This window comes from Mobula birostris, chromosome 2, assembly GCF_030028105.1.
Source record: "Mobula birostris isolate sMobBir1 chromosome 2, sMobBir1.hap1, whole genome shotgun sequence".
Lineage (NCBI taxonomy): Eukaryota > Metazoa > Chordata > Chondrichthyes > Myliobatiformes > Myliobatidae > Mobula > Mobula birostris.
In genome coordinates this window covers 196,658,467-196,681,302 of record NC_092371.1, presented here as the reverse complement: position 1 = coordinate 196,681,302, position 22,836 = coordinate 196,658,467, and the positions used below count along the sequence as shown (strand labels likewise).

The 22,836-nt window shown below is 40.7% G+C and overlaps 1 protein-coding gene across 2 annotated transcripts in view; it reads left to right on the top strand.

Annotated features, from left to right (window-relative positions):
* Nucleotides 1-7,518: 7,518 nt before the first annotated feature.
* The window catches only part of LOC140193994 (CYFIP-related Rac1 interactor A), a 234,044-nt gene continuing 218,726 nt past the window's right edge, over nucleotides 7,519-22,836 (top strand). For both annotated transcript variants that reach the window (XM_072251281.1, XM_072251282.1), the window contains exon 1: nucleotides 7,519-7,667. The gene's annotated coding sequence lies outside the window, so the exon portion shown is untranslated. The remainder of the gene's footprint in view (nucleotides 7,668-22,836) is intronic.

Below are 22,836 nucleotides of genomic sequence, written 5' to 3'. Positions count from 1 at the left end.
GGTCAAACTCACAAAATCTATCACACAACAACAGCGTCAAGAGGATCTTCAAGACAATTCTGAAGATGCTTTGCTCGGTAGGGTTGATTCTGGTCAGCAGGGGATCCCCGACCGTCATCAAGCTACCGCTCATAAAATTCATGCAACACAAAAGAAAACCCTATATCAAGCAGGAAGATTGGACAATGTGATAAATGAAACGGAAAGACTAAAGATTAACATCATGGGAATTAGCGAAGTTCGTTGGATAGGTGCTGGAACATGTCAGAATAGAAATAATGTACTAATTTATTCTTGTGGAACATCCCATGCCAATGGAGTAGGAATTATTATGGATGAAAATATGGCAAAAAGTGTCTTAGGACATTGGACAATATTAGAAAGTGTGCTCCTTGTTAGATTCAGAGGACAACCATTTGATTTAGCAATTATACAGGTATATGCACCAACAACAGATGGAACAAATGAGGATATAGATAAATTCTATGAAGAGCATGAACAAGCAAAGAACGAATGCAAAATCTCAAGATATTGTTATTGTCATGGGAGATCTAAATGCTAAAGTAGGATGAGGTGCTGATGGAAATATCATAGGAAAATTTGGACTAGGGGAAAGAAATGAAAGAGGTGAGAAATGGGTAGAATGGTGCAAAATGAATAATCAGGTCATTGTAAATACCTACTTTAAAAAACATCCAAGTCGCTTGTGGACCTGGAAAAGTCCAGGTGATTACACTAGAAATCAAATTGACTTTATTACTATAAACCAAAGATTTGGAAACTCATTGACTCAATGCAAAACATATCCAGGTGCAGACTGTAATAGTGAACATAACCCAGTAGTATGTCATGTAAAAGTAAAATTTAAAAAACTAAAGAAGCAAAAACCTGAACAATCCCTTGACTACTTGCAATTAATTAAAGAAGAAAGCTCAAGACAAAAATTTACAATTGAAGTAAGGAATAGATTTCAAAGTCTAGAAATAGAATCTGTTGAAGATGATAGTAATCTTGTAGAAATGAAATTTAACTCTCCAAAGGATGCCTTGGTAGAATCAACAAAGTCAGTGATTCCTAAAAAAGAAAAAAGCACAAAGAATATTGGATGACAGATGAAATCAAAAATTTAATGGAAGAAAGGAGATGGAAGAAAGCAAATCCTATATAATATAAGTCCTTAGATAAAATAGTTAAAAGCTTATGTCAAAAAGCCAAAGAAGAATGGTTAAACCAGGAATATGAGCAAATAGAAAGAATCCCTATTACTGATCCAAAAAGGTTACATCAACAAATCAAGAATATCACTGGTAAAAAGCTCCTCTGTTCTTCAGGTGGATGTTTGAAAGCAAAGGACAGTACCATTATCATGGAAAAAGATGAGATTATGAACAGATAGACTGAGTATATTCAGGAATTGTTTGAAGACGATTGAGGTGAGAAACCAGAAATTAAGAAAAACATTGCAGGTCCAAGTATTTTAAAATCTGAAATTCGTAATGCAATAATTAAGATGAAGGAAAGGTAGTAGGTCCTGATGAATTAGTAATAGAACAAATTATCGCCCTTGAAGATTATGGAATTAAAAAACTTACTGATCTAATCAATGACATTTATGAGACTGGAATAATACCAGAAGAGATGAAAAAATCAGTATTTATCACTCTTCCTAAGAAACCTGGAACAATAGAATGTGAATTACATGGGACCATAAGTTTAATGAGTCATATTACCAAGATACTTCTAAGAATTTTGATGACATGAGCTAAAAGTAAGATACAAGCTGAAATAGGTAAAGAACAATGTGGTTTTGTCAAAGACAAAGGTACAAGAAACACAATATTGATGTTAAGGAAACTATCAGAACGAGCTATTCAAGTGCAAAAAGATTTGTTTGTTTGTTTTATCAACTACACGAAAGTATTTGATAAAGTGAAGCACAATAAGTTATTTGAAATATTACAAAAAACTCTAGATCTAGATTCGAAAGACCTCTTCCTAATCAGAAATCTGTACTGGGAACAAACTGCCGCTGTAAGAATAGATGGAGAAGTGAGTTAGTTTATGAAAATCAAGAGGGGCGTTAGATAAGGGTGTGTTTTCTCCCCTGATTTATTTAATGTGTACAGTGGAACAATATTACAAAAAATAAGAGACACCTTGGGGATCAAAGTTGGCGGTGAAAACATCATTTCAGATATGCAGATGACACTGTGTTAATTGCAAGTACGGAGGAAGAACTACAAAAGTTAACTGATATAGTTGATGAAATAAGTGCAAAAATGGGTCTATCTGTCATGGTCCGGTCCGTGAGGGCCGTATTCCGGTTCACGGTCCAGTCCATCGACCCTTGCTCCAGGTTTTCCTGTCTACCTGGTTCTGTTCTTGTGGAGCTCTAACTGAGGTGGCTGGTGCTCGTTGGGGCTGGCTGCATAAATACCTTCAGAGACCAGGGCATGGCTGCTGGATTATTCTTATCCTTACTCCTTGTATCCCTTCCTCTGTCTTCCGTTTCCTCGCCTGAAGCCCTGACTTGTCTTGCCGGTAACTCTCGCCTCGCCTGAAGTTCTCATCTCGCCTTGCTTTGCCAGAAGCCTTGCCTTGTCTTGCCGGTAACTCTTGCCTCACCTGAAGTTCTCGTCTCGCTTTGCATTGCCTGAAGCCTTGCCTTGTCTTGCTGGTAACTTTCGCCTCGTCTCGCCTGCAGTCTTGTCCTGGAGCCACCCTGTACCTAGTTCCCTTCCTGTTCCTTGCCTCTGTCCAGGTAAGCCAGGCCGTCTTGCAGTTACCTGCGGTTGGTTCTGTCTCTTCCTATCCCTTGCCTCCGTCGGGTAAGCCAGGCCATCTTGCCGTTACCTGCGGTTGGTTCTGTCCCTTCCTGTTCCATGCCTCCGTCGGGTGGTGATCCGTGCCCTGCCCAGGAGGAGCCTGCCTAGCCTCAAGCCTGAAGACTCCAGCCTCCTGCCTCCTGCCAAGCCTCGCCTCGTCTCTAGCCTCAAGCCCGAAGACTCCAGCCTCCTGCCTCCTGCCAAGCCTTGCTTCAAGTTTCTAGCCTCTAACCTCAAGCCTGAAGACCCCAGCCTCCTGCCTCCTGCCAAGCCTCGCCTCTAGCCTCTAGCCCTAAGACCCCAGCCTCCTGCCTCCTGCCAAGCCTCGCCTCTAGCCTCAAGCCTGAAGACTCCAGCCTCGTCCTGCCTGCCTGCCAAGCCTCGTCCTTACCTAGTTCTGGGGTCCGAGCCAGAGGCAAGACCCAGGTACTGGGTCCTTGTCCAGTTTCTGGCTTGGAGTCCAAGCCAGGGCTCCTAGCTCTCTTGTCCAGTCCTGTTCCGGGTTCCCGGTTTTCGTGTCCATGTCCTTGCTCTCACCCTGTATCCTAGTCCTGTCCCTAGTACTTCAGTGTCTGTGTCTTGCACTTGGGTCTGTTCCCAGCCACCTCCTTATGACACTATCAATCAATTTCAAAAAGACAGAATGTACGGTCATATCCAAAAAGAAGGAGAATCCTATCTGCAGGCTGAGAATAAACAGGGAAGACATAAAACAAGTACAGAACTTTTGCTACTTAGGAAGCTGGGTGACATCAGATGGCAGATGCAACATGGACATCAAAAGAAGAATAGGGATGGCAAAAGACACGTTTACAAGAATGAAGAGTATGCTGACCAATACTAAACTAGGCATGACAACACGCCTCAGAGTACTGAAACGTTATGTTTATCCAGTTATGTTATATGGCTTAGAATGTTGGACAATATCTGGTAACATGAGGAAACGAATTGAAGCAGCAGAGATGTGGTTTTTGAGGAGGATGCATGGACGAAACGAATATCTAATGAGGATATCATGAACAGAACAAACACAAAAAGAAAAATAAAGTATGAGATCATGGAAAGGCAATGTAACTTCATTGGACATGTGATTAGGAAAGAGGAGTTAGAATGCATGGTAATTATGAGAAAGATTGAAGGGAAGAAAGCAAGAGGAAGACAAAGACAAATGATGATGGAGACAACAGTCAGAGAACTGGAAATGAATAGCAATTAATTGATCCACTTGACCCGAAACAGGAGTGGGTGGGCCAGGGCAGTCAAAGCTCAAACTGGGCATGGCACCTGAAGATGATGATGATGATGATCTGTCCAGATGATCGCCACATCCTTCCATTCGCTGCATATTAATGTGCCAATGATGTGCATATTCACATGTTTAAGAGCCTCTTAAACACCTCTACTGGGTCTGCCTCCACTCTTGCCCCTGATAGTAAAATCTAGGGTCAAGGACAATGGAGAGCTGTGTAAAAATAATTCCACACATCTCCTTTGAACTTACCTCCACTCACCATAAACACAGTATCTCTGGAGTTAGACATTTTGACCCTGGGAAATATATGTCGAATGTCTATCTGTGCCCTTTCATAATCTTATAAACCTCTATCAGATCTCCCCTCAGTTCCCACAGTTCCAGAGAAAACAACCCAAGTTTGTGCAACCTCCCTTATATCCTCTAATTGAGACAGTATCCTAATGGGTCCCTTCTGCACCCTCTTCATCATTTCTACAATGGGGCAGCCAGAATTGAATGCAATACTCCAGGTGCAGACTAAGCAGAATTTAATAAAGCTCCGATAGAACTTCTTAGCTCTTGAACTCAATGCCTCAACTAATAAAGGCAAACTTGCTATACACCTTCTTTACCACCTTTTCAACTAATACAACACTTTCAGGGAGGTATAGACTGGAAACAAGATCCCTCTGTGCATCAACACTGTTAATGGTTTTGCCAATTAGATTTTCCAAAATGCAACATGTCTCACTTGGCCAGACTTAGCTTCATCTGTCATTTTTATGCCCATCTCTGACTATCCATCCCATAGGATGATGATGGGTTCCTTTCAGTCAGTTAGTGGGGTTTGATATAGGATACCCCGCTCCTCAGAAAGGAACAGTGTGTGTGTGAATGGACTTTAGGTGAGTAGGAGGTTGCACAGGTCCAGATCCACCCTCTCGACATCCCCTCCCGGACCCAGTGGCCTGGTGGGGTCCAAGACGGCTGGGGGAAGTTCTGTTGCAGTAAATGGCCAGACCAAGCTTCGATGCAAGGGGTGCCTTTTCCGCGCTTCACGGCACGTGTTTGCTAGATAGCTATTGATCCTACGAGAGGGTTCATCCGCCCTTTGTCAGGTCTCGTTTTTTGTCTTGCTGGGTGTCTGGAAGCCGGTTTCGTCGCTGACCACCCGACCATGTGACAGGTAGTACTGGGTTACATGGTACCAGTAACACTCAGTTGAATGACCTGACCTGAATACTATATGCCCATATACTGTATGCAAAACTTTTATATCCCATTGTGTCTTTTGGCATCTGCACTATCCATAAGCCAGCGATCTTTGATTCGTCTGCAAACTTACTCGCCCAACCAGCAACATTTCCATACAAGTGAAAGCAAGAACGCATGAAAGCAAATGAAGACTTGAAAGTAAGGGAGAAGATGTTAAGATCGATGTTTGCTCGCTGTCAACCAATATAGGTGAATAAGCTTGAAACTAATGGGTGGAGAGCACTTGATTTGAATTAGGACAAAGGTAGCCAGTTTCGAATGAAGTCAGGCATAATTATGGAATTGGAAATAAATAGTTTGATGATGACAAGGCTACTTGGTCTGAAATTAATCATGAGGTAGATACCTAGTTCAATTTCAGGTCATTTTTAAGGAGAAATAAGGTAAAAATAGCGGTTTTTGTCTGTACCTTCAGGTGGAGCCCGTGACTAGGGAACAAAATTGGGATACTGTAAAATGTTTGAAGACTTGAGGGAAGAGGAGGATTGGAGATAGTTTCTGTTGTGGAGATGGCTGATCACATCAATTTATATGATAAATTGATTATTGAAATTTGTAAAGATGATAGAAATAATGTTTGAATTTAAGATATAGAGAAAATTGTAGTTTTATGCTGCGGTTCAAATATCTCTGACTTGACAATGGTACTTCTTATGAATCTGTGGGTAGTAGCATTGGCATTTGATTTTTTTCGTATGTGATAAATAACGTAAGGGATCACAGCTCTCGAAAACAGATGAAAACTTAGTCTTATAGCATTCCAAACCTCATAAGTTCATTCAATAAAAATAAACGTAGAGATGATACGTAGAGATGGAAATGGGAGATCTACACAAAGTATTCTGCATTTTCACAAGCGATTTAAGCACATGTAAGAATTCCGAACATTCCTTGAAACAGCATTACAGGTTCTTAGGCAGCAACTGAACTCCAGCATGCAAGGATTAATATTGGACTTGCAAGAAGGCACTGACAGAAATCTGCCACAATTTCCATATTTCTTTTACTCATCACAGTGACTAACTGTAAGGATAGTCATGAAAGCAAAACTAAAACGCAGGATATCAAACAGAACTAAGCCAAAATAGGATCAGTGCTGCAGTCTAGTCCAGGACACATATAGCAAAGCTGACCCAGATGTTGTGCTCTAATCAGTTTCAGCATCAAGGTTGAAACCCGCAGAGGTGGGCTGAGCTGTTTACTAGAGAGATGATTAATGTTGCTACAGTACATTCCACATATGGGACATTTAGTAATTAAAGCTCTTCGCTGAGGAGTGGATGCGTGGAGTTAAGGTACAACTCAGACCTCTGGGTACTAGAATTACTCTGCAAAGAGATTGTTCAAAGTGTTTTGCTATAATTCGGAGTTTTTTTTAGCTTGAGGTTAGCATTCCACTTAACCATACTGATCTGAATTTCATGCACGTGGATCGTGTTTACTGTTGTAACCCTACTGCGATAATAAAGTTTACAAAGCAATTTCATTGTGAATAAAATTGTGCTTCTGCGCTTTACACTTCGGTGGAAAATGTTTAATCTGTTGAAAACAAAACACGAGACAACATAAAATAAAAATTTTAACTTTGCTGTAAATATTTCAGCAGGGCCTTCAGAAGCTACAGGGAGTGCAATTTAAATCTGTCATTTTATCAGAAATACTTAATTCGTTCGTCCTTTTATGATAGTTTCATAACAGCCAATTAAAGGTAGATTGAGAGCGACAAATACCGCAAACATAAATCACTCTTACGAAGTGTCAGTATCAATAAAACTTCGTGCATGCTGTTGCCACAAGATGGTGCTATCAAGGAGACAGCCAGCAGAACCAGCTACACTAAACAGGATCTTTGCTCTTTGCAAAATGAAAAACACTTCCACAAAATGTCAGTACTGTCTATTAACACGTTTACTTCTGACCTACATGATTGCAGTAGAACATCCGATAACTAGGAAAGATGGGGGGGGGGTACTATTGATGCATCTATAATGACGTCTCATCCACCACCTCCCAGAGCAACGAAAGGCGAGGGGGTGTCGATCTTCAGCTGGCTCATGTGCTGCCAGTTGCCCGACAGCTCCCGCGACCGCGCGGACTGTCAATCACACGGCGCCTTGTCCAATGAGGATGCGCGCGAGGCGGATTCCCGGTGACGGGCTCGCGCACAGTTTCTGGTGTAGCGACTTGGGAGGGGTGCCGAGCTAGAGCGCTGCACCGTTAGCCACTAGCCCGAGGGAAACTAATGGATGGGGCCCGCGAATATCTAGCAAACTAGATGCACAAGGCTCCGCTGAATTCAACGGGAGACATCAGGGAGAAATAAACAGACGCGGGTAAGGATTTTTTCTCCTTGTCCACCCTTCTCCTCTGCTCCATCCCTGGATTGGGAACGAAAGTATAAGGCGTTGTGTGAGAAGAACGGGAGCAAGCCACTTTTTGAGCCGTGCTAGCTAGAAATTATTGCAGAAATTACTCAGGGGAAAGTACATTAAGCAGGCTTTTGTCATGCATACGAAGAGATGGCTTCGTGCCAGTTATCCAGTGTAGCTGCGTGTTATTATGTACCCCTTTCCCCACTCCTTTCCCAATCACTCCAGCCCTCAATTAAGTTTACATAAACACGCACAATATTAACTTCTGCACATTTCTACCGGGTGTTAATCCAAGCAGTATGATTTAATTCTGGCGCATCTGTAGTCTGTAGGACATTGGCGATTCTGCAGATCTTGGCATAGGCAGAGAGGGATGGCAATGTATCCATCCCGTTTTGCCACAGTGGCATTTCTTGTTGATTGGAGATGAGCGGAACAGATCAAAGTTGGTCTCCAGCGTCGCTGTATTGTTACATGGATCCCGTAGTGACATTGCAATACAAAATGATTTGTAAATGGGCTAATGATGGCTCAAAGACTTGGGAAGACGCTGTCACTGATTTGCAGATATGATGATTTAGAAGTTTGCACTGCCTCCAAATATTTGGCAGTGCTCTTCTCTCATTGGAATCCCAATGATTACCAAATAACCTGGGGTGTAATTGAATATGTGGGGCATGAACATTTATGATTTTTGGTTCTTTGGAGCAGTTGTTGTTGGGTTTTGGTCTGCCTTAGCCGTTGCACACAGAAATGTAATTGCAGTTACTAGGGGAGGGAAGGAGCTGGAGATGGGGGATTTCATAAAATGGTATTTGCATGTGGTTAATGGACTATTGCAGGTTTCAGTTTTATATTTCTACAGATAATACTGTAGTGTGTTATAAGTCATCCATTCTTATTGGAAGTTTAATTCGAGATTTAGTGTTTAGTGCATTAACAGATTTGCACTGACATTTATGTAGGTTTAATGGTAATCTGACATTGTGAAAGAATATTGCTTTTTTAAAAAAATGTCAGTACTTTTTCAATAATTTAATTACTGCACGCAGAGGTTGTCTGTAATTTCTCATTGTAACTCTTGGATATCTGAACTATTTTGTGAACACTCAAATGCATCTTGGCCTATTGTTATTTGTCTTTATTCATTTAACCAGGTATACTCTATCTGGCTTTCACATGCATACTGCCAGTGCAAAGGACATTTGTAATCCAGCTACTACTCTTGAGTGTGACAAACCTGTCGCTTATTATCATTGACACAAGATTTTGTAGATGCTGGAAATCTAAAGTAACATGCACAAAGTGCTGGAGGAACTCAGCAGGTTAGGCAGCATCTGTGGACAATAGTTTGGGCCGAGACCTTGCATCATTTGTGCCTCTAATCTATTTTTACTTTTTCCATTTTCTTATTGAGTGTCGGCCTTTAACACTTATGGAAATTCTGTCAAGTACCGTCTTTTCACAATTTTTTTTGACCCTGAAGCACTCTCTAACTTCTCAGGGTGTGTGTCTAAGCTTCAGTCTCAGATGAGCAGAGACTTACAGTCATTGACATGAATGGTGCTGACCAAGAGGCAGATAACATGATTATCACCAAGTCATGAAATGTGACTCAACTCTCCTTCTCCCTGTCAATTGTCAAATCTATAATTAGACTTGATTTTTGCAATGCACTTTTGACTGGCCTCCCATCTTACACTCTGCTGTCTGCATCCTAATTAACATCAATTTCCTTTGACTCCTTAAACCTTTCACTACCTAATGTGTTTGCTCCTGGTTGAGCAATGGCATTTTTAAAAAAAGATTCCTTCTTTGTAATCTATTCCAGCAATATAACCTGACTTGCTTACTTCCCCACTTTAAGATGTTTAACTCATTGACCAAGCTTTCAATTTTGTGTGTAGGTGTCAGATTTTCTTTGATACCCCTGTGATATGCTGTAGATTGTTTAACCACGATAATGAAACTTGTTATTGTGGTTTCTAGGTAAATCTTGGAAGCTGTGTTGGTTTAGCTGAAAATGTTTTTTCAATAGTAATAATGATTCATGGAGCTAAATCATCACCTTTAGTCACTGGTGGGTTCATACAGTAACATCACTACTTGGGAAATTAGGTCCTATTAAATACATGAATATGGATTTTCATGTTTGAATTATCCTAGTGAAAATGTACATTATAATGCATCTTTTTGTCCTATTTTGCTTGTTAAAGTATTCAAGCAATTGAGTTGTTAGCATAATTCTTTGAAGTATAGTGTTCTAATATTTAAAGTTTAATTGAAATAATTTTATATTATTTTTACAAAGCAATCAGTAATCTTTCAAGGTGTATTAGCTTTGCACTTGCTGCTTGATTGTGTTCACTGATGGTATGAAATTAAATTTTGTTTCCTTACTCTGAGAAGTAGGTACTATGCAAGCAATGGATATGAGTTTAATCTAGGTTAGATTGTTGAAATTTACAGTGTGAGCTAATTGTATGGTTCAAAAGTTTATGTTAGTAGTTTTGGATTACATATTTGATTTCAGGAAATGTATTGAGGTGAATGGATTGAGCAATTTATGAAATTGTATGTTCTGAGGTAGGTGTGAATGTGTTAATGTTTTCTTTTCAGAAAAAGTTGACCAGATTTTCTCAGTTCACATTTTGCATGTTTCCCACTGATTGATATTTGCCTTATTGTGGCTATTTATCTCAGCTGCATCATCGGTCAGTGAGCCAGAAGCTAATTTAAATATTCTGCTGTAACATTGGTTTCCAAGCTACGCTGCAGCAATACATTGCCATTATGTTCACGTGGTTAGTAGAAGCAATAACGTAGGTTAAGGAAATTACCAGCTGCACTTGGTGCTTTTTAAAATTTTTCTGGAATTTATAGGTTTTAATGATGAAACAAAGCTGCATACTGTTCAACTCCTTTTACAGTACTGCATAATACTTTCTCCCAGTGAATGGCCATTCCTTCAAACCCCAACCTATGAATTTACTGTTTCTATCTTCCCAGATCAAACAAGGAAGTGAATAAAAGTAATTTATTTAAAACAAAAGTTGTGGAAAATCCTGGCGGCCTGGTTAGATGTGTAAAAAAAACAGTATTAGATATTTTTAACCCTTTAAACTAACTCCTTTAACATTGCTAGTTCACTGTCAAGGATATGTAGTTTACTGAGACTAAGATGGGATAAAGGATTTCAATCTGCACATTGCACTGACCGCTAAGTGTAAGCCTTGATGTTTATTCTTTGATGTGCTGTTTATAAACCTTAATATCTTGGGAAACATCATGTTTCACATAGTCTTTTATTAAATGAATCTACTAATCTGTTTTTTTTAAGTTAAAGCTGTTGGCAGAGCATGCAATACTCTATCCAATATTTGTTCTAGACAATAAAGTAATGAACATGAAATATCCTGACCTCGAGAAATTGCTATTAGAAACCTGAAATGAAAATATTAAACACTATTAATGCAAAAAGTAGAAATAAAAGTCAACATTTTCATGGCATTTTTCTAGTTTTCCCACTTGCAATGTAAGATAAACAATTAGCATTAATGTTCTTTTTTTTGTTTCTGGTCATTCTCCAGTCTTGGTCATTACTTTCTGTTTACTATATGGAAGTCAAATAACCAACATTTTACTTAAGCATAGCAGTGTTCCTGCTGTCATTCCCTTATTGTTTGATATTGTATTTAAGCATCTTCAGCATCTCGCTCAGGTTGCCTTTATTCCTAGGCAAGGGCAGTGACTTGACTGCGAAGGACATCACAGACAAACATAAACCTTTCTACATTTAAATTCCAGTCATGCGTCCTGCAGCGAATGTTGCTGAATAGGATCCTTCCCTCCATTTCTAAGGTGGTGGATTGCCAAGATTACTACTCTGGCTGGGTTCAATTAACTTGGCACAATCAGAGATTGCCTTTAGGATCATCCAGGGATTTTTATGGTTTGGCTGAGCATTGCCTTAATCCTTTGAGTTGTCTGAAACAAACTATATGTTTTAGCCCTGTTGTTCATGCTAAATCCTTTCAGTGTTATCAACATAGCAGTTGCAACTTGTTCAAATATCACTGCATCTTCCACAATTGGGTAGTACTTGATGTGCGGTACATTCTATTTTCAAAATTCATATTTTGGGATTTGAGCTTTGGAAATTTCAGTAGTTATTAACCATCCTTAATTACCATTGAAATGACAATGCAGCAGTTTTGTGGTCGTTATTATTAGGCCTGGTTATATTAAAATGCAACTTAATCTCTGAGCGTGATTGCTAACCTTGTCATGAGTGCATGTTTAGAGAGCACATGGATCATCAGTGAACATTGGGTTCTAGGGGTGAGCCTGTTCAACCTGCACTGTCTTCGCAGCCGCCTCCATTCTGCTCTGACTGTTCAACATACCAGTCTGTGGGCTAGTCGTCGGTCCCTGAGAGACGCCCAATTCATTTAAAGGCGGTAGCTTGTGACATGGGTAGGGGAAGTGCTGGAGATGAGAAGCTACACTGTGGAGGTGGAAGATGCAAACATGGATGATCACCCATCCCATACTCTACATTTGACTCGTTCCTGGTTTCTGCTTTGGACACTTTTAACTTGCACTGGACACTTATAAATTGATTTTAACTGACGTGAGGCTGTTGTACTTTACTATTTATTGTTATGCTTATTATTAAGTGTTGCGTTTGTTAGGTTATGATTGCACTGCTCCTGGGAAACGCTGTCTCATTCTGCCCTGCAGAGCTGTTGTACGGTTAGAATAACAATAAAGTTTTTTGAATCTTTGAACCTTGAATCTAATTCTCCCGGTTGAATTGACAGGGTTTGGAATCAGGAATTGTGTTGACTTTGGTCCAAACTTCATGTTCTGCTTAAAGACTCAGGTCTTTATCAGCTCCAGTCCCATGTGGAGCAAGTTGTATGCACAGTACCTGTCAGTTTATAGAGTAGTTGCAGTAATGTGTGTCTATCATAGAGAAATACTGAGATACAGAACTGGCGGGTATGGGTCTGACGCTGTTTAATACTAGGGACAGTATGGGGGGGGGGGCATGGGTCTGTTGTTGTACAGTCAGGGACGTAATGCTGGTGAGGTCACATCTGCCAGGCCATGGTAGGGTACTGGCGGGCATGGTCTGTCATTGTATTATGCCGGCATGCAGTACTGGTAGTAGAGAGGAGAACTGGAAATGTCCTGAATACAGCAGCAAGTGGTAGCAATTGGTATGACCCCCAGCGGTTGTCTCTTTTAATGACACTAGAAGTACCCATACGTATAGTTAAAACAAAGTGAGTGGCCCTCATTAGTAGCTGGGTTCATTTAAAAAAAAGCTGTTCTCCATCGAACAAGAAGATCTCTTGTTGCAAGTAAAGAGTCCAAAGGAAGTTGTAATTGTGGTGGTGTACTTTATGATATAACCTTCTGCACATTTTGCTTTGGTTCTTCTTTGAAGTTAATGTTAGAAATCCCTGCGCTTGTGGTAATCATGCAAATTGCAGAAGAATTACACGGTAAGCCATTGCAGCCCTTCTTCAGGGACATTGTGGGTGTTGTGAAAAACTTCACTAAAATCACTTCTGGTCTACGGTTTCCATTATATCTGTGGGCCAAGAATTCAAATGAAGACTATATTGGCAGGATATATGTGCATTTATTACAATTGTAATGTACTTATACTTTCTGCTTAAATGCATTATTTTGACAAGTCGGTCAAGCAGAAACATTAACTCAATTTTTCTCTCCACAGGTACTGCCTGACCTGCTGTGTATTTCCGGAATTATTGATTTATACTTTTTGTTTCCAACACCAACTTTATTGTGCTTTGACACTCTGTTTTATGGCACTTTTGTGCTATTATACATTTTTCATTGTGTCTGTTTTTGTTTTGAGCATTGATGCCATTATCAGGTAATTGTGAGAAGCATAAGGATTAATTTAAAAGTAGATGCAGTGATAGCCCATTCCAAAAGAGCAATGAAGTAGATGTAGACAGTATCAGACATGTTCATTTTTCTTCAATATTCAAGTATTAAAACTGATTCTGTGCCAATGAACCTCACATATGCAGCAATCTATTGAAAATGTTTGGTGTGATTGCAGAAGGGAAGGGTTGTCTGTCCAGTTTCCCAGATTTAGAAAAAGTGATATCCTAAGTGAACTTTGCAGAACCTTTATCCCCACCTTCTTAATTACTGACTGTACCTGCATGTTAATTTTGCAGTGTGTTTGGGTCTCTCTGCACTAAGATGTGCTCTGGGTTCTCCATTTAAGTAATAGTCTGCTTTTCTGTTCTTCCTACAGTAGTCGAGGACTTCAAACTTCCTTATATTTGATTCCAGCTGCCAATGTTTATTCAACTGGCCTCTGTCCTTTTGTGGGCTCTTTGCCTGTCCCTCACAGCTTGTCAGGAAATTGGACTACAATGTGTGCATGACATTAAGGTAGTCTGTAGATGATGGAGGTCCCTGTGACATCCCACTAGTTACAACTTGCCAAATTGAAAACGACCGTCTTATCCTGTTCCTCTGTCAGTTAGTTTGCCCTCTATCTGTGTTAATATGTTAACCTAAGACCATGAACTCAGCTTTTGTGTGGCACATTTTTAAATGCTTTCTGGAAATATCAAACACAGTATGTCTACTGATTCCACTTTGCTTGTACTATGTAAAAGCTCTATTGTGTTTATCCAAGATTGTTTCTCTTCTGTCAATCCATGCTGACTTTGTTTTATTTTGTTGTGACTGTCTAAATTCCCTGCTACTACTTTCTTTAATAATGAACTCCAGCAATTTCCCTCCTGGGATCAATAACCTATCATTTCCTGCTTTCTTTCTTCCTCCATAAAATCACAAATCAAATGTGAGTCTAATGTTAACAGTCTTTCTCAATTTATGATCGATGTGAAAAATTGTACTTCGAGACAAAATAGGAAAGCAATAATGTTGGAATCTTTAAGGAACCATTGGACCAAATCACATTGACTAATGGTCAACAGTTCTGAAGGGAACTGCAGTAATCAGATGTTCGTGATGCAGTACATTCTGGAATTCCACCTGTGGTTGCTCTGGTGATGGAGCAGTGACTTGCTAATGAGTGGACAGAATTCACTTTGCACCCGGCCCTCATCATGCCAGGCACAGCTGTTATATGAACAGCAACCTTGTCTGAACAAGAATTGCCAATGAATTGGACAGAGGGATTTTGCTCTGTTAACTCTGTCTTTAATTATTTTGGTACTGCTGTAATAGGGTAGGGGGTTGGAGATACGACTCTACCAAAGGAGGTGTAAGGTGGTCCTTCCCTCCTGCGCTAGTCTGCAGGTCACCCTTGGGCAAGGTGTAGCACCTGCTTAGCCCCCTGATCAGGGTCATGTGAAGCCATGGGAACAAGTGGTGGATGTTCAGATGAGCAGCTTGTGTATATCACAAGTCCTAGTTATGTGACCACTGACACCAGATAGACAATCTCTGAGATCCATGGCCTCCTCTTGTGCCAAGATGAGGCAACCCTCAGAGTGGAGGAGCAATATTTTATTTTCTGTCTGCGCAGTCTCGAACCTGATGTCATGAATATCGATTCCTCCTTCTGGTAACAACATTTTTCTGTCCCCCTCCCCTCCTTCTATTCCACATTCTGGCCTTTTACATCTTCTGGCCTGCCTATTTCTTTCCCCGGGTCCCCTCTTCCTTCCCTTTTCTCCTATGGTCCACTCTCCTTTCATATCAGATTCTTCCTTCTCCAGCCATTTACCTTTCCCACTTACCTCGCTTCACCTATCACCTAGTTATCATCCTTCCCCTCCCCCACCCTTTTATTCTGTCATCTTCCCCCTTCCTTTTCAGTCCTGAAGAATGGTCTTGGCCCAACATGTCATCTTTCTTTATTTCTGTAGATGCTGCCTGACATGCTGAGTTCTTCTAGCATTTTGTGTGTGTTGCTTTGGATTTCCAGCATCTGCAGAATTTGTCATGTTTGAGTATTAATAATGGCTGGAGTCACCCATCTTGTCAAGAACCTGCCCAGAAGAAGACAATGGCAAACCACTTCTGTAGAAAAATTAGCCAAGAATGATTATGGTCATGGAAAAACCATGAATGCCGACATCATACGACATGGCGCATAATGAATAAACAAACTGCTTTAATGCCTTACTTAAGTTTTATTACTTTTAGAATGTGTATCCACCAAACTGAGTGGTTTTCAAGTACCTCTGATCAAAGAGCCTTAGACAGCCACAGATCAGTGTATTCCAGAGTGCCAGTTCTACCCTACCGGATGTTAGTTGGGTGTGAATGTCAGTTCTCTGGGCGATGGTACTGGAAACATTAAATGGGTGTGAGCAGTAACCACAGGCATAAATGCAGAATGTGGATTAGGTCCAAGGTGATGTAGCCCATACTTGAGAGCTGTGCATCAAAGATGGATGGATGAGCTGTGTTGAGAGTGAAGGCTGCCATATTATTTTATGCTAGGTATTACTTCTGTGGCATGACTATTACATTAGATCCAATTTTTATGTGGGTAGGGGAACATGTTATACAAACTGCAATGCAAGCATCTGTCTGGTTAATGTATTTCAGCGTTCTTGGAATGAATAGTAGAATCACTTGGAAATCAAAAGATGGTCAAAATTCAAGATATGTTTATTAACAAAGTACATATATGTCACCATATACAACACAAAAATTCAATTTCTTGCAGGCATACTCAGTAAATCCGTAATAGAATAATAACAATAATCGAATCAATAAAAGACTGCACTTATGTGGGCATTCAGCCATAGTCCAGAGACAACAAACTGTGCAAATACAAAAAAAAAGTAAGCAATAAATATTGAGAACATGAGATGAGGAGTACTTTAAAGTGAGTCCATAGGTTATGGGAATGTTTCAGTGATGGGGCAAGTGAAATTATCCCCTTTAGTTCAAGAGCCTGAAAGTTGAGGGGTAGCAGCTGTTCCTTAACCTGGTGGTGCGTGTCCTGAGGCCCCTGTACCTTCCTGATGGTAGCACCAAAAAGAGAACACAACCTGGGTGGTGAGGGTCCTTGATTATGATTGCTTTTTTCCTGCGATAATGCTTTCTGTAGATGTGCTCAATGGTGGGGAGGGCTTTACCCTGTAATGGACTGGGCTGTATGCACTACTTTGTGTAGAATTTTCTGTTCCAAGGCATTGGTGTTTCCATACCAGGCTGTGATGCAGCCAGTCAGTACACTCTTCACTACACACCTGTAGGAGTTTGTCAAAGTTTTAGATGTCATACCAGATCTTCACAGACTCCTAAGCAGAGGCGCTGCCGTATTTTGTTCATAATTACACATATGCTGGGCCCAGAACAGGTCCTCTGAAATGACAGCTAGAAATTTAAAGTTGCTGACCCTCTCCACCTCTGATCCTCCAGGGAGGACTGGCTCAAGGACCTCTGGTTTCCTCCTCCTGTCAATAATCGGCTCCTTGGCCTCACTGACATTGAGTAAGAGGTTGTTCCAGTGGCACCACTCAGCCAGATTTTCTAGACACAAGGCTGCAGATGCTAGAAACTGGAAGGACAACCAATCTGATGGAGGAAGTCAGCAGTTCAGCAGCATTGGGGGATGGGGTGGGGGAAGAATGCGGTGTGGAGTTGTCAATGTTACAAGACAAAAACCTGCATCAGTACTGGCCATGTTAGCCTTATTTGATTCACAGGTTTATTAATGTGTTGGAGATGTTGTGGAGCCAGTATATTTTAGGAGTGGGCAGCGCAAGATGTTGTGTTTTTTGAATGAATTTTACTCCCAGAAATGTTCACCTGACAGAATGTTAAATTGCATGAAAAGTTTAAAATCCACTTTTTATAACTGACTTGGATTTTTTTTTACTTGTTTTGACTCTGATCGTAAGGTAGGAGTGCTTGGGAAAATGGAATGAATGTCTTGAATTAACATTGGGTTATTAATAAGCTAAGGATGGAAGATAAGCATGGTTGGTTTTCAGGGGATGTGATGTGTTTAGGTGAACAGCAATGAGTGACAAAAAATTATTTGAAGCAAATGAGTGGTTGTGGATGGCAGAGTACCTGATATTATAACATGATTTAAAAGCAAAATGCTGCAATGTGAAATAAAAGTGACACAACATCCAAGAGAAATAATTAAAAAAAATTTTGGTTCACGTAGAAATGATCCATAGAAACGCGGCCATTAGAGACTTGGTTGCCACAAAGGCAGAAATGGTTGCTGGGATGAGGAGGGAGTTGCATTTCTCATCAGGGAATAGTATCACAGGTGCAGAAAGGGAGGTCATCACGGAGAAATTGTCTGTTGATTAGGTGTGGGTGGAATTCAGAAACGGGAAGGGAGCAATCATTCTATTGACTCCCCAATAGCAATAGGGACATTGACGAGCAGAAAAGTAGGCATTTTTTGGGAAGGTGTAAAAATAACAGGGTTGTTATCATGGATAACTTGAATTTCCCTAATATTGACATCCCCTTAGTGCAAGAGGATGGGATGGGGCATAATTTGTTAGGTATGTTCAGGGAGGGTTCCTGACCCAATATGTGGACAAGCCAACTAGAACAGAGGCCATACTGGATCAAGTACTCCAGCAATAAACCCTGGTCAGGTGGGCAAGCATTTCAGAGAGAGTGACCTTAGACGGGTATAGGGCAGATGGTGTGGGAAAGTATTTAATTTGGGGAGGGCTAATTATGATGCTGTTAAGCAAGAACTTGGGAGTGTAAATTGGGAAGAGATGTTCTCAGGGAAATGTACAGTGGAAATCTGGAGGTTGTTTAAGGAGGACTTCCATGGAGCTCTGGATGGGTTTGTCTCATTGAGGCAGGGGAAGGATCCACAATTTGTGTGAGAGAGAGAGGGAATTTATTTAAGAGGGAAAGGAAGAATATTTAATGGTCTAGGATCAGGCAGTGCTTTTAAGAATTATAAAGTAGCCAGGAAGGAGCTTTAAAAGGGTCTTAGCTAGAAGGGGACATGAGAAGGTCTTGTCGAGTGGAATTAGGGAAAGCCCCAAGGCATTCTGCTAGTATATGAAGAACAGGAGGATGACTGAGAGTTGAGGGTAGGACTGATCAGGGATAAAGGAGAATACATGAGCCTGGAGTCAGATGAGTTTGGGGAGGTCTTTAATGAATACTTTACATGATGTTATGTTAGTGAGGACAACGTAAAACAGACTGATATGCTAGAACATGTGAAGGTTAAAAAAGAGGATGTGCTGGAACTTTTGAAAAAAAGCATTATGGTGGGTAAGTCCCTGAGGTCGGATGGGATATATCCCAGGTTACTACAAGAAGTGAGAGAAGAGATTGCTGTATCATTGGTTATGATACTTGCATCCGTACTGACCGCAGGAGTAGTACCAGAAGATTGGGGATTTCAAGTGTTATTTCTTTGCTCAAGAATGGTAATTGGAATGATCTTGGGAATTATAGATCGGTAAGTCTTCCATCAGTGGTGGGAAAACTATTGGAGAGGATTCGTAGAGACAGGATTTATGAGCATTTGAAGAAATATTGACTGATATTAATTGTCATCATGGCTTTGTGAGGGGCTGCTTGTGCCTCATAAGCCTGATTGAATTCTTCAAGGAAATGATAAAATAAATTGAAGGCAGAGCAGTGGATGTGGTGTATATGGATTTCAGCAAGGGGTTTGATAAGGTTCCTCATGGTAGGCTCATTCAGAAAATCCAGGGAAACTTGGTTTTGTGGATTCGAAATTGGCTTGCAGAGGGTGGCATGATGGAGCATATTCTGCTTGTTGATCCATGACTAGTGGTGCTGAAATGTGCTTCTGCCCTCTGACCAACCATTTGATGTAATTGTGTGAAAGTGTTCTACTTGGCTCAGAGATGTGGGCTGCATTTGCCAGAAAAAGATAATGGCTTATCCACTTCATTCTCTGTATACTTTTAGTGGCACAATAGGTTTTAATTGATGCTAAATAATATCTCAGAAAATTAATCTCTATAAATATCTCTTTTTTTTCATTATTGGAGATTTTAAGCAAAAATCCACTTTCGTAATTAATTTTGCTTTTTTTATCTGATTCTTTTTAAAAAAAAATCAGTCCCTCAGTCCAGTTTATTTTCCCTTTTTAAACCTGCTTTCTGTACCTAACATGATGTTGAATTAAATATTCTAGTTAGCGCTTCCAAATTCAAACTCTTATTAGTCATTGAAGTTTTGTTAATGTTGGAATGGATTAAGACACTCCACAGTTCCTTCACACTGTTCTCACCTGTACTTCGTCATTAGATTGTCTGAAACTGACTGTGTTAATGTTGGAATGCCATGAAAAATCTCCAGGCAAACATATTAAATAGGAGGAGTGCAGTGGAAGGCTGGTAGATATCAAAGTACTAAGTGGACAAAGAAGGCGTCATTGAATGCTGGCCCTGAAGGATGATGAGGGAAGTTGGAATAGTCGGGGTATGGTGACATTGTGATTAATTGATTTTCAGTCAGGGGTTTGGACCAATGATTTTGAAGCATTAATTTGAATTGTATAATGGTAGCTGGTACATTTAAATTTGAGCAATTCAAATTAAATCTGCAATTAACAGTAAGTCTATTCTCTGTAATGCTGGTCCTGAAAATAGCGGGTTGTTATTCACTAATGACCTTCTGGGAAGGAAATCATCTTTACTCAGACTGAACTGTGTGTTACTCCAGACCTTTTATTCATTCTTAGTTATTTCCGTTGGTCTCCTCAATTCAGGGATGATTCAGAATGGAAGTTGATAGGCTTTTGCATGTGAAGGGACATGATAGATGTGGTGATTGGTACCGGAAAATGACACCGAGGTAGAAGATCTCGATGAATGATGAAGCAGGTTTGAAGATCCAGCTGATCAAGAGCATCTGAAATGCCTGTACAAATTGAGGAAGAAGGATCAAAGTTGAAAAGTCAAGTTTACTGTTATGTGGACAAGTACGTATGCACACAGGTACAATGAAAAACTTACTTGTGAAAGCATCATGGGCACATAGCATCATATAAGCAGCATTCACAAGAAAAACAAAGATAAACATAGACACAACTTTTACAAGAAATGACAATTAGAGCAAAGTCCATTTTAGTACATTGTGATTAAAGTGGTGACAGTTTTGCTGAACTACAGTGATTAGGGTTTTGTTGCTGTTTCACAAACTGAGTAGTTGAAGGGAGGTAGTTTTTCTTGAATCTAACGATGAGGGACTTCAGGCTTCCTCTCTGGTAGCTGCATTTCTATGAAGAATTTAGGGCTGGGTAGAGAAATAGCAGATAGAGTTTAACCCAGGCAAATGTAAAGTAGTGCTTTTTCGGAGGTCAACTGCAATAGTAAAGTATACAGTAAATGGCGGAACTCTTAGCATTGATGCACAAAGGAATCACAGGATAGAAGTCCATAACTCACTGAAATTGACAGCACAATTGGAGAGGGTGGGAAAGAAGACAATATGACATGTTTTCCTTCATTGGTTGGGATTGTGAGTACAAAATTTGGCAAATTATGTTGCAACTGTTTAAAACTTTGAAGCCACAGTTTGAATATTGTGTGCAGTTCTGGTCACAAGATCACGACAGGTCATCAGCAGATGCGTTTTCAATGTCTTTTCACTCAACCTTGGAACATCTGGACAGTGAAGACGTATACATAAAGATGCTCTTCATTGACTACAGCTCTGAATTCAATACTATTATACATTCAAAACTTATAAGGTTCCAAGACCTTGAGTTCTGTACCTCCTTCTGCAATTTTATCCTTAACCTTGACACTGGGAGACCATAATTAGTATGAGCCAACAACCTCATCTCCTCACTACACTTGCACCTCAGGGCTGTGTGCTTAGCCCTCTGCTCTGCCTCTCTTTATTGATGACTGTGTAGCTAAACTTGGCTCCAAAGACATCTACAAAAATACCACTGTTAGCAGAATCACAGATGGTTTTGAGGAGGCACACAGAAGCGAGAAAGGTCAACTATTTGAGTGGTGTCAGGACAACGACCTTGCACTCAAAGACTGCAAAACCAAGGAATGAATTGAGGACCTTAGGAAGGTGAACTAGCATCAGTCGTCATTGAAGGATGTGCAGTGGAGGGGATAAGCAGCGGGAAGTTCCTGGGTATTGGCATCTCAGAGGATCTATCCTGGGCCCAGCAGACAGATGCAGCTGTGGCACATACAAAATGCTGGAGGACCTCAGCAGGCCAGGCAGCATCTTGGAAAAGAGTACAGTCGATGTTTCAGGCCGAAACCCTTTGGCAGGACTAGAGAAAAAAAGCTAAGGATTAGATTTAAAAGGTGGGAAGAGGGGAGAGAGAAACGCAAGGTGATAGGCCACAAACACGAGGAATTCTGCAGATGCTGGAAATTCAAGCAACACACATCAAAGTTGCTGGTGAACGCAGCAGGCCAGGCAGCATCTCTAGGAAGAGGTACAGTTGACGTTTCAGGCCAAGACCCTTCGTCCTGACACGTCGACTGTACCTCTTCCTAGAGATGCTGCCTGGCCTGCTGCGTTCACCAGCAACTTTGATGTGATAGGCCACACTTAGGTTTGAGGAACAACACTTTATATTCCGTTTGGATAGCCTCCAACCTGATGGCAAGAACATCGATTTCTCAAACTTCTGATAATGCCCCCCACTCCCCCCTTCACCATTTACCATCCCCTGTTCCCCCTCTCACCTTGTCTGCTTGCCCGCCCATCACGTCCCTCTGGTGCTCCTCCTTCCTTTTCTTTCTTCCATAGCCTTTTGTCTCTTTCACCAATCAACTTCCCAGTTCTTTACTTCATCCTTCTCCCTCCAGGTTTCACCTATCACCTTGTATTTCTCTCTCTCCTCTCCCCACCTTTTAAATCTACTACTCATCTTTTTTTCCAGTCCTGATGAAGAGTCTAGGCCCGAAACATCTACTGTTTACTCTTTTCCATAGATGCTGCCTTGGCCTGCTGAGGTTCTCCAACAGTTTTGTGTGTGTTGCTCAGATTTCCAGCATCTGCCGATTTTTCTTGTGTTTGAGATGCAGCTGTGAAGAAGACACACCAGTGTCACTACTTAGAAGCTTAAAGAGATTTGGCATGCCACTGAGGGGTCTGACAAATTTCCACAGATGTACAGCAGGAAGGATTCTGA